This window comes from Rhincodon typus, chromosome 19, assembly GCF_021869965.1.
Source record: "Rhincodon typus isolate 14 chromosome 19, sRhiTyp1.1, whole genome shotgun sequence".
Taxonomy (NCBI): domain Eukaryota; kingdom Metazoa; phylum Chordata; class Chondrichthyes; order Orectolobiformes; family Rhincodontidae; genus Rhincodon; species Rhincodon typus.
Genome location: NC_063350.1, coordinates 5,351,552 through 5,360,253, shown reverse-complemented (window position 1 = coordinate 5,360,253; position 8,702 = coordinate 5,351,552). Strand labels below are relative to the sequence as shown.

Sequence of the window (8,702 nt, the reverse complement as noted above, 5' to 3'; positions counted from 1 at the left end):
ATCAAGCAGATGTTCACCTGCACATCTGCCAATGTGGTATACTGCATCCGCTGTACCCGTTGTGGCCTCCTCTACATCGGGGAAACCAAGCGGAGGCTCGGGGACCGCTTTGCAGAACACCTACGCTCGGTTCGCAATAAACAACTGCACTTCCCAATCGCGAACCATTTCAACTTCCCCTCCCATTCCTCAGGCGACATGTCCATCCTGGGCCTCCTACAGTGCCACAACGATGCCACCCGAAGGTTGCAGGAACAGCAACTCATATTCCGCTTGGGAACCCTGCAGCCCAATGGTATCAATGTGGATTTCACAAGCTTCAAAATCTCCCCTCCCCCTACCGCATCCCAAAACCAGTCCAGCTCGTTCCCGCCTCCCTAACCTGTTTTTCCTCCCACCTATCCCCTCCTCCCACCTCAAGCCGCACCCCCATCTCCTATCGACTAACCTCATCCTGCCCCCTTGACCTGTCCGTCCTCCCTGGACTGACCTATCCCCTCCCTAAGTCCCCACCTACACTCACCTTTACTGGCTCCATCCCCGCCTCTTCGACCTGTTTGTTTCCTCTCCACCTATCCTCTCCTCTATCCATCTTCTATCCGCCTCCCACTCTCTCCTTATTTATTTCAGAACCCCCTTCCCCTCCCCCTTTTCTGATGAAGGGTCTAGGCCCGAAACGTCAGCCTTTCTGCTCCTATGATGCTGCTTGGCCTGCTGTGTTCATCCAGCCCTGCACCTTGTTGTCCTGCATTTTACTTTTCTGAGTCCAAGTTGCGTTGAATGTGTGGAAGGTTTGTTGTCAAGACACCTAGCAAGTTCTCCTCCTCAGTAATTGCCTATCACGCCCTATGGTATCTCTTGTATCTAATTTCTGCCCTGTGTTACTGTGCACCGTTCCCAAAAAACACGCCACTCAGGTGTCTTGGAATTCACCAGCATCCCTTGCACCCATGCTAATTTAGTAGCCCATTGTGTACCCAGACAACCACTGTCAGTCTGGAGCGGCCCTATATAAGTTCCTAACATTTGCCCCTGACATGACAGACAGAGGGCATACTGGCACCCTGCTTAGCTTACAAAGTCCTGTAGAACTTGCTATATAGAGTGATGCCAATGCAGGACTTCCTCTTCCACCTAGGACCAGCAGTAGGCAATATAAGATCATGTCAGCCTGCTCTGAGGTTGCCAACCAGCTTAAAGCAATCTCAGCCAGAGGATTGCATAGTACTGTAATGTGGAGGTCAATAACCTTCTCCACTCCACTACCACACGTGTCACCTTCTTCTTTGTGATATCCCACACTCATTCTCTGCTACTGTACCCACCTTCCAACAAGGCTCAAGCTCCACCATTTTCACTACTGCCTGTAAGGTCTTTTCTCACTCACTGTCATGCACCCCAACTCCTGACACCAATAACAATACATGCCTTCTGTGCTGCCTACTCACTAGCTCCAGACATCTCCCCATATGCATTAACAGTAACAGCAGTGCCACCCACTTTCACTTTCCGTAATACCTGCCTGTGTCTCTTTCCATGAGGAAAACAGACCACGGTAGGGCAGAAAGAGTTAAGGCAAGTGGTGTACTGCCCATATTCAGCTCCTCAGCCCTTATGAAGAGAAGATCTTGACTCTGACCACTCCGAGCAGGGCTTGGTCTACCATCAGAGGTTGCCCTGACTTACTCTGCTTGGAACCTTAAGTAAAATCCTGCTGACAACTGTGACATGCTACATGGCTTCGTGTCTGCACTAAACAGCAGGGCAAGACAGCAGCAATATGGGTATGGTATGTCTTTCTGAGGGGGCAAAGTGCGAAAAGTCAAGTCAAGGCATGGAAGGTAGGGTTCTGTGAGCGTCCAGGTCGAGTCAAAGTAAGTGAGTAATATGACAGCAAGCAAAGAGTCCAGAGATGTAGCCTGGTTCAGTTCTGAGCTGGATGTATGCCCCTGAGCACACAGCATCATTACCAAGTTTGGTGGGGGACTTCCAAATGCTCCAAACAGAGACATGAATGGCAGGCAAGGGGTGCTCCCTAACCCAAGGGTGATAACCCCACTCCTCAATAATAAAATAAAATTTAATGACCTTCATCATTGGATTCCCTCAGAAGAAGACCTTGACAGACCACCTGGATCCTGAAGCTGCCAGCCGCTGATTGGCCAATGGCTTTAAGTGAACTTCATGTCACTGTCATGGTGCTAATAGGGTGAGAAACTCGCTTAAGCGTTGTCTTATCAGCTCTTAATGAGTTGATTGACAGCAATAGATTACGTTATTTCATCAGCATGGCCTTAGATTTTTATTCTGTGTCCACAATGCCATGGAAGATTGACTAATATAAGTCTATATTGTATTGAAAATAATGCATTTACATATACTTTCTGCTTCAAAGCCTTTGTTCCAGTTCTCAGTCTTGTTTAAATTTTAATTCTATTTAATGAAATTTCCCATCACTGGCAGAACTACAGTGCTTCAGTTTTCCATGTTCTAAGCCTTCAGTCTACAGTACCAAGAAACCCATACGTTCCAACCAACTCTATTTCATGAATTACTGTTTGTACTGATATTTAACTATCAATAATACAAGATCAAACTGTGTTAAAGCAAGAATACTTTTTAAAATAGGTCCCTTTTTTTCCTGGGTTCAATTGATCCCTCAACGTTGAATTTTATTTCACTTGGGTTTCCACGTACAACACAACAGAGGATTGAGTAATAGACATTTTAACCTACATACAGATAAATGAATCATCTCGGATGCTTAGTGAATCAATAGCCCAGATAAGAAGAAGATTTCAGGAGTGTGGGGTTCAGGTTGGAACAAGACAAAAGATAGCTACAAGCAGTTGGAATGGAACCATTGGATAAGAGCCAGATGCTAGCGGGCCTTAGATGGGTGTGGTGAACATCGCACCAACTGCCTTTGAAATGGAATGAAGAGAATTCATTGTCAAGTTCAATGTAGAACAGGTACTTTCCACAGCATGACAAAATTAGCTTGGTGGAAGTGGCATGACAAGAAATGTCAGGTAAAATAGTACATGTATCCAAATACAGGACTTTTGCATTTTCATAGATGCATGCACAAATAAAATCACAAGAAGTATATCATAACGTAACCAAGTTGGTCACACGGTCCATCTTCAAAAGATTGTGCCTTCAGCTGAAAGTGCTAAATGGATGATCCATCTCAGCTTTCTCCTGCGGTCCCCAGCATCACAGATCCCAGCTTCAACCAATGCAATTCACTGCTTGTGTTATCAAGAAACTGCTGAGTGCACTGGCTTCTGCAAAGGCTGTGAGCACTGACAATATTCTGGCAATAGCACTGAAGACGTGCTCTGGAAATAGCTGCAGCCCTTACCAAGCTGTTCCAGCATAGCTGGCACACTAACATCTACCTGACAATGTAGAAAACTTCCCACATACATCCTGTTCACAAGAATCAGGTCAAATCTAACCCAGCCAATTATTAACCTATACTCTACCATCACCAAAGTGATGGAAGGGTCATCAACAGTGCTATCAAGCAGCACTTGTTCAATGACATTCACTTTAAGTTTCACGAGGGTCACCCACTCCTCACCTCATTACAGTCACTGTCTAAAGAAGGACAAAACAGCCAAACTGTAGTGGCGAAATAGGAGTTACTGTACTTAACATCAAGACAGCATTTGACTTGTGGCATTAAGGAGCGCTAGAAAAATTAGAAGAAACTGGAATCAGGGAGAAACACTCTGTTGGCTGAAATCATACCTAGCACAGAGGAGGATGGCTGCGGCTGTTGGAAGTCAATCATCTTCACCACAGGCAACAGCACACAAAATCCTCAGGGTAGTGTCCCAGGCCCAACAATCTTCAACTGTTTCACCAAACCCTCCACTATAATGTAAGAAATAGGGATGTTTGCTGGCAATCCGGGTAACATTCAGGTTTGCGTTGATAGGTCATAAGTAATATTCACACTATACATGTGCGAGGTGATGACCATCTCAAAGATTCTCAACGAGAGTCTGACAATTGCTCCTTAAAGTTCAGTGAATTCCCAGTACTATTAACATCTTGGATATTAGCATTGACCAGAAACTGAAAGGGACCAACCAAATCAATACTGTGGCTTCAAGGGGAGGTCAGAGGTTGGGAATTCTGAGGTGAGTAATTCACTTCCTGACTGACCAATGCCCGCCCAGCATACACAAAACACAAGTCAGAAGCTATTCCTTATTTGCCTGGATGAGTGCTGCTTCAATGACTATCAAGCAGCATTCGCTTGATTGGTACCCAATCCACCACATTCAACATTCACTCGCTCACTACCAACACTCCGGCAACAGTAAGTCCCATGTACAGGTTGCACTACAGTAACTCACCACAGCTCCTCTGACAGCATCTTCAAACCTTGCAAACTCTACCACCTAAAAAGACAAAGGTGGTTGATGCATGGGAACACTAACACCTGAAAGTTCCTAGTTGAGCCACATACTATCCTGAAATTATATCACATCTTAATTGTCTCTCGGTCAAAAGCCTGATCTCCCTCCCTCAGAGCATGGTGGATGGAACTATACCCTCAGGTCTGCTGTGGTCTGCAGATTGATCACTACCACTTTCTCCATGGCAATTATGTATAGACAATAAATGCTGGCTGAGACAGTCATGCCCACATCCAATGAATGTATTCAAAAAATAGTATTAAATCACCATCAACATAAGCTCATAGTTTCTGAGTAGTACCGAATGGGATTGTTTCATTGGTTCGGTAGTCGCATCTTGAATGAAGTGTTAAATCTACTGTCTACCTATTCTGATGTATTGTTAAAGGTCCCAGAATACATGAACAACTGTAAATTACTTTCACCTTCAACCGACATCGCAAAAAACTGCATCAAAATCTAGTGAGATGTCATTACAAAATAGCTTAAATATTTACCTATATAACAGTCACAGCATTTCAAATGAAATTTTCTTTCTCAAGCACTTTGAAAAGCTTTGATGTGGTAATATGCCATATCATTTTAAGCATTACATGTAAGCACTTAGGAGGAAATTATCGTATCGAGGGATTCAGATGCACTTTCAATTACACTGTTTTGGTAGTCTTAGCCACTACTATGTAATGGTCAGCCTGGCACCATTTTGTGCACATAACTTATGTAGTTTGTCACAAAAATAATATAATGAAATTATGATTCAAAATTATCTGCCCAGCTACGTTAGACTGCTATATTTGAATATAGCAGGGTTCGAATCCCACCACAGCAGATGGTGGAATTTGAATTCAATAAAAATAACTGGAATTAAGAATCTAATGATGACCATGAATCCATTGCCAATTGCTGGAAAAACCCATCTGGTTCACTAATGTCCTTTAGGGAAGGAAACCGCCATCCTTACCTGGTCTGGCCTACATGTGACTCCAGACTCACAGCAATGTGGTTGACACCCAACTGCCCTCTGGGCAATTATTGATGAGTAATAAATGCTGCCTAGCCAGTAACGCCCTCATCCCGTTGATGAATAAAAACAAATAACTGAACTGTAAAATCATATATTTTGGCATCCCACTTAAAATCTGTGGATAAAATGCCAGATGTTTCCTGCTTAATAACTGGCTAATTACTAACTCCAAATTAGTTTGGAGCATTATGGCATTTAGTGAGTGATGCCATGAGAGTAAGAGGAACTCCTGGGTAAAGGGTCACATACCTTATGGGTTTAAAGTACTATGCAATTTTCTAAATAAATACAAATATGATTCAATCCATAAGCAAAAAAACTTTCTAACCTTGAAAACGTAACTGTAAATCTGCACAAAAAGTCTGTATTAGTGGCCATATGCACCTGAGAGTCCCAGGTAATATCCCTGTACTCCACAGTTTCCGAGGCAGTGACCCTGCACCCCACAGTATCTGGAGCAGCAGCTAGGTTCTCTCTACCTCCACATCTCCAATACCCCCAACACACACACACACACACAAAGTGTCTGGGGTTGTGATCTTGTAACCTCTCACTGTCCAGGACAGAGACCCTGCTCACGCATCTCCTTACCTCCCCCATCTTGTCCAGTGTCCACGGCAAAGATCCTATTCCTCCAAGTGCCAGGGGCACTGAACCTGTAACACTCCCATGTCCAGGGCAGTGACCCTGTAACCTCCTAGTGTCCGGGGCATTGACCCTGCAACCTCCCAATGTCCGGGGTAGAGATCCCGTTACTTTCCTGTGTCCAGGCAGTGACTTCAGAACCCCCCAGGATCCCTGATACTGACCCTGTAATCACCTCACCCCTGGTGTCCAGGATGCTGACCTTGTAACTGCCCCACGGTCCAGCATGTTGACCTTCAAACCCCCAGTATCCAGGGCACTGACTCTGTAACTTCCCAATGTCCAGGGGCAGTGACTCTGTGACACCCACTGTCCAGGATGCTGACCCTGTAAGCCCCCAGTATCTAGTATGCTGACCCCACAACACCCCAGTGTCCAAATGTGTTTCCCTCCATCAGAATCACCAAAGTTTGCGTGATGAACTTTGTTGCTGCGCTCTGAAAAATAGGTTTGCACAAGAATGGCCAAAGAAGCACGATGCAAAACAGCGCCAACGTCCAAAGCTAAAGTTTCTTAAAATCAAGTCTGCATCGTCATTTGCGAATTTGAGTGAATGACAATTGATTGCAGCGATCATCACTGTTGCAACTGAAAGATGAAGGTACCGAGTTTGGAATAGGACTTGGCAAGGGGCCAGATTCCCCATCATATGTTGAAATCCCCTTCACTGTTCCCGCTCCCAGACCCTGGATGCACTGATTCATGTGCAATGGCTGTCGCTTTCATTCACATCCCCACAGCCCCGGATGCGACAGAAGAGTAACGTCGCGCCTTTCAGCAATGTTCATCACCTTGCAAGTCTTGAGTAAAGCGGCCACAGTTACTGCAGCCCTCGGTTAGCGTTTACTCTAGCCGCTGTTGCTCGCCGCTGAAGGCTCAACTCCAGGCCTCCTCCTCACGGACGGTCCGTCTCGAACTTCGCGCCAAACCCGCGCGCCCTTCTCACGGGGAGGGGGCTGGGAAGGGGTGGGATGCATCGGACCGCAGCACGCGGCTCACTGACCGTTAGAAGCACGCGGGAGGCGGTTGGAGCGGCGCGGTCGAAACGGCCGCGTGCCAGCCCCACCCTAAACCCCGCCCCCTTCCTCTCCAACACCACCCACCCCCCATCGCCACCTCACCGTCTACCACTCCTCCACAACACCCCCTCCTCCTCCTCCCCCCAAACCTCACTCGTCCTCTGCTTCTCTGTACCCATCCCTCTACCACCCGTCCATACCTCACCCCTTCCATCTCCACTCTCTCCATTCCCTCCCGTCTCCATCATTCGGTTCCCTCACCGCTAGACATCCTGACCCCTAAAGTACCATTCCCTGAACCTCCTAAAAACTGAACCCCCTTCTCCAAAACTGTCCTTCCCATCATCCGTGCTCTACCATCAAGACAATGTAGTGGAGGAGAATACTGAGATACAGTCTATTAGACTAGACGGGATTGAGGTTCATAAGGAGGAGGTGTTAGCAATTCTGGAAGGTGTGAAAATAGATAAGTCCCCTGGGCCGGATGGAATTTATCCTAGGATTCTCTGGGAAGCTAGAGAGGAGATTGCAGAGCCTTTGGCTTTGATCTTTAAGTCGTCATTGTCTTCAGGAATAGTGCCAGAAGACTGGAGACTAGCAAATGTTGTCCCCTTGTTCAAGAAGGGGAGTAGAGACAACCCTGGTAATTATAGACCAGTGAGCCTTACTTCGGTTGTGGGTAAAGTGTTGGAAAGGATTATAAGAGATAGGATTTATAATCATCTAGAAAGGAATAATTTGATTAGGGATAGTCAACACGGTTTTTTGAAGGGTAGGTCGTGCCTCACAAACCTTATTGAGTTCTTCGAGAAGGTCACCAAACAGGTGGATGAGGGTAAAGCGGTTGATGTGGTGTATTTGGATTTCAGTAAAGCGTTTGATAAGGTTCCCCATGGTAGGCTGTTGCAGAAAATACGGAGGCATGGGATTGAGGGTGATTTAGCGGTTTGGATCAGAAATTGGCTAGCTGTAAGAAGACAGAGGGTGGTGGTTGATGGGAAATGTTCATCCTGGAGTTCAGTTACTAGTGGTGTACCTCAAGGATCTGTTTTGGGGCCAGTGCTGTTTGCCATTTTTATAAATGACCTGGATGAGAGCGTAGAAGGATGGGTTAGAAAATTTGCGGATGACACCAAAGTCGGTGGAGTTGTGGATAGTGCGGAAGGATGTTGCAGGTTACAGAGGGACATAGATAAGCTGCAGAGCTGGGCTGAGAGGTGGCAAATGGAGTTTAATGTGGAAAAGTGTGAGGTGATTCACTTTGGAAGGAACAACAGGAATACAGAGTACTGGGCTAATGGTAAGATTCTTGGTAGTGTGGATGAGCAGAAAGATCTGGGTGTCCGTGTGCATAGATCACTGAAAGTTGCCACCCAGGTTGATAGCGTTGTTAAGAAGGCGTACAGTATGTTAGGTTTTATTGGTAGAGGGATTGAGTTTCGGAGCCATGAGGTCATGTTGCAGCTGTACAAAACTCTGGTGCGGCCGCACTTGGAGTATTGCGTACAGTTCTGGTCACCGCATTATAGGAAGGATGTGGAAGCATTGGAAAGGGTGCAGAGGAGATTTACCAGGATG

At 46.0% G+C, this 8,702-nt stretch overlaps 1 protein-coding gene across 1 annotated transcript in view; it reads right to left on the bottom strand.

The window, feature by feature from the left end:
• The window catches only part of LOC109916220 (double-strand-break repair protein rad21 homolog), an 83,870-nt gene extending 76,801 nt beyond the window's left edge, over positions 1-7,069 (bottom strand). The window contains exon 1 of the mRNA XM_048608520.1: positions 6,897-7,069. The gene's annotated coding sequence lies outside the window, so the exon portion shown is untranslated. The remainder of the gene's footprint in view (positions 1-6,896) is intronic.
• Between the last annotated feature and the right edge of the window lie 1,633 nt (positions 7,070-8,702).